The following is a 3,909-nucleotide window of genomic DNA, read 5'->3' on the forward strand; positions in this document are numbered from 1 at the left end:
TATCTATGACTAAATAATTTTATGCTTAAATAATATGACATGGTAAAATATGTAAGGTACTCCTAAACTGATAGTAGCATGTAATTTACAACCTTAAATACATATACTTAAATCAATATAAAGTCAATGAAAGTAAAAGAGCCAAGTATTAAAGTATAGAAAGGATGGTCTAGTTTATGAACTTGATTAGACTACAAGGGGTCCTGAGACTAGATAATATCTATAGAGGCAATTCTAAAAATGATAGACACTTGGGACAGTGAATGGGGACTGGGGTAAGGAACTTTCATGAATATACAGTGCCTTGTAATGAGAGGTATAAATAACAAAGAAACCAGAGAAACAAAAATCTGAACATGCATGGTTGCAAGATATTCTTATTTCTTAGTGAGTTCTTCTAGCTACTGACATCAGACTCTATCTTCTTCAGCATTTCAATGTCAATCATTGTTAGTGATTCTCAAATCAGGGCTTGATATTTCAGAGCCAGATAGGGATTACAATGCTTCCTGGATTTAGCAAATTTTGTATTGTTTGTTTGCTCTTCAATATGTAGATAGATATATTCAGAATCTGGCTGCATCCTTCACATGTCCTGAAAACTAGAGTGACAGTAAATGAACAACAATGCAGAATTTACTTGGTGTAGGAAATTTTACTTGGTGATGACACTGTGGCATGAAGGCTGAAGTATATTTACTGCTCATCCCTTTTGGTGAGAATTATTGTGAACAAGAGTGAAATTCACAGCACAAAGATGAGAAAAATATGCAGCATGGCAAAGACAGAAGTGTGAAGGAGGAAACAAAGTAGTTGCAACTCTGGACACTAGGACTGTTACAATAGGAGAAGTGCCTTCTAAATACTCCATCTATAAGAGATTCCATGTTACAAAACAGCATGCTAATTTGAAAAAAAAAAAGAATACTCATTCTTATTTGTAATGGGAGGATCTAAAAAAGAGATGCTAAACAGAGAATATCACCACGAGAATTTTCCTCTTGAAGAGAACTTCATAGGGAAATACATTCTCAAGTTCAGAATCAAAGAAATTTTCTGCAACTGTGATAAGCAGGTATTGATGACATCAATGGATGGCACTAGAATTTGGCATCTTTAATGGCATGTAAGATACAAGATCTATATAAGTCATTGAAAGTTGAATACTTTTCCTAAAAGCCATCAATAAAGCTAGGCAGTATGTACCAAGGATGGCTTCACTGCAGAGACAAAACTTAAGTTACAATGGAGACACTAAGATGTTGGCCATGCTGTGAATATGGAAAGTCTTACAGGAATAGCTGTGGCACTGAGTAGAGAAAATTCATGCCTGATATAGAGTCCTATGGCTGTGGAGGAAGTTATCACCAAGAATATTGAAGCAGATACTGGTCATGAACTGAAAATATTTGATCATTGGCCTCCTAGGTTTCAGTCTTTGTTTTGGTATAATCTTTCCTTGTATACTCCCATTTCTTTCATTTTGAATGAGTGATACTCATTATATATTTTAGCTTTATATTTTATAGTTTTCTTTTCATTTAATGAAGGTTCACATCTAGAGGATGTCTTTAGATCATCACACAAGTAACTTGGGACTGTTGAATGGTTTGGGGAGTTTTATGACTATAGAAATTCTGGAGGTTAGACTAAATGAATTTTTCATTACAAAATGACAGTAAAGTTATGAAGCATGAGCATATAACATTGTGTGTTAGCTCTTGTATGCTCATGTGTTTACATAACTGTTTCATAGCTATTAGCTCAGTTTTGGAAAGCTTTGCAAACTGGCTGCTGAAATGGGTCATTGCATGTGTTTTAGAGCCAGTTGATTCTGATTCAGTCATATTATCTCTGCTTCCTAGTCAGTAGCTTCTTATTAGTAGCTCTCACATCATCCAATTGCCATATATCAATCCATCTACCACATTTCCCCCATCAATATACAACTTAAGCACTTGAACTTTAAGGTAGGACAAAGCACTTCCCACTTACATTTCTGTCAGGTATTTTGTTACAATGACCAAATAGCAAAAACAAAAACAAAAACAAAAACAAAACCAACAAAAAAAACCCTCAAAAACAAAACAATAACAAAAAACAAACAAACAAAAAAACAAATTGCCAAATTAAGTTTTCTCCAGGTTCTATTCTGAAAATTCGAGTTCTTAGGTACCACAACTATTTGAATAAATTCCATAAACTTATCAATATATATCATCATATAAGTATACAAGCGGTATATCAAGAGAATATAACTGAAACAATATAAAATGCATGTGATGATCCCATAAGAAAAGCAACAGATGGAGAGAACTTCAGAGAGCCACACCAATAAAACTAAGAATTGTAAAACTCAGTCCTAATGGTTTCACCTAGAAAAACTCCCACACCTAAAGCCTATGCAATTCTGTGGAAGGGAAGATGGAAATATTATAAGAGTAGGAGGATTATAGTGTTTGCTGTAGAATGGTGTCTCCTAGTAATATCAGAAGTTCGACCTATAAAGACTTAACAACATACCTGCTCAAATGTTTGCTCAAAAAGACATCATAGACCAGGTCAAAGTGGGAGGGAAAATGCCCAAGAGGCCTCAATCTTGCACAAAGTACTACAGGTTACTGAATAAAGTTAGTGGTAGGAGAGGTGAACATCTCTAGGGAAGGGCACACCAGTTGGTTGTCCATTGCCAAAACTGTCAACCTTGAAAACATACACAAAGTAACATTAATAGATTCAACAGGTTATATGAAGGAATATATATATATATATATATATATAAATATATATATATATACAAATACATATATGATTTAAATAACAATTGATAAAAAGCAGGCCATAAATTTGAAAGAGAGCCAGAAGCCATATGTGGTAGGATTCTGAGGGAAGAAAGGGAAGGAAGAAATATAATTGTATTGAGATCCCAAAAATGAACAAATAAAATTTTTTAAAAATTAAAAATCAATGGTTATAACTTAATGTCATAACCTTAAAAATAAGGAAAAATACGGTTAGATTATTTTTTTTGTGAAAATGTTAGCATTTAACCTCACCTTTAAGTCACCAGATCACAGGCACTTCCAACGCCCTTAATCTTCTCTTCAGTTCTTCTGCTGAAGAATTTGGCCCTCACGATGATAGGTTGCTTAGGCAGCTTCCCCTTCCCCAGAACTTTGTAGCAGCCTGATCGAACAACATCAATGATGTTGTTCCAGTCTTGGTTTTTTGCTGCATTGACCCGTGTCTGCTCGCTGACCAATGTCCATAATTTATTCAGGTTGTCAGTTAGGCAGAAGCTCTGGTTCCTCTTCAAGTGGTAATATTTCATACCAACTTCCCCAAAGTACCCTGGATGATATTTGTCAAAGCTGATCCTGTGGTGATGCATGTCTCCAGCATTCCCGCCTTCTCCTGGGAGCTTGTGGTGCTTACCTACTCTGCGATGAGTTTCCATGGCTCACATGGCCCCAGAGTTTCTAAGTCTTCCTCAGTCTGGATTGTATGGCAGTGGCAGAAAGGAAAGAGCAGTTCAAAATTGTTAAAAGTAAAACATAAAATAAAACTGTGAAAATATTGTTAAACTTTAAAAACATTATATTCTAATTCAAAATATCTGTTCTACCCTTGCCCTCTCAGTTCTCCAAATTTAAAATGTAGTGGACCCTTTTAAAAATGATTTAATAGTATATGTGTCCAATATACAGAAAAGACAGAAAGAATAAACACCCATTTGACATCAAAGTCTAGATAAGAAAATACAAAGTAGAACATCACTGATTTAAGTTTATTTGTAAGCATCAATATAAAAAGCCTATTTTATGAGGTCCCATTTGTCGATTATTGATCTTACAGCACAAGCCATTGCTGTCCTATTCAGGAATTTTTCCCCTGTGCCCATATCTTCAA

General features: G+C 34.8%; 1 pseudogene; it reads right to left on the bottom strand.

Annotated features, from left to right (window-relative positions):
• Nucleotides 1-3,058: 3,058 nt before the first annotated feature.
• Nucleotides 3,059-3,909, bottom strand: part of LOC110286354 — a 93,410-nt pseudogene continuing 92,559 nt past the window's right edge.

This window comes from Mus caroli, chromosome X, assembly GCF_900094665.2.
Source record: "Mus caroli chromosome X, CAROLI_EIJ_v1.1, whole genome shotgun sequence".
Lineage (NCBI taxonomy): Eukaryota > Metazoa > Chordata > Mammalia > Rodentia > Muridae > Mus > Mus caroli.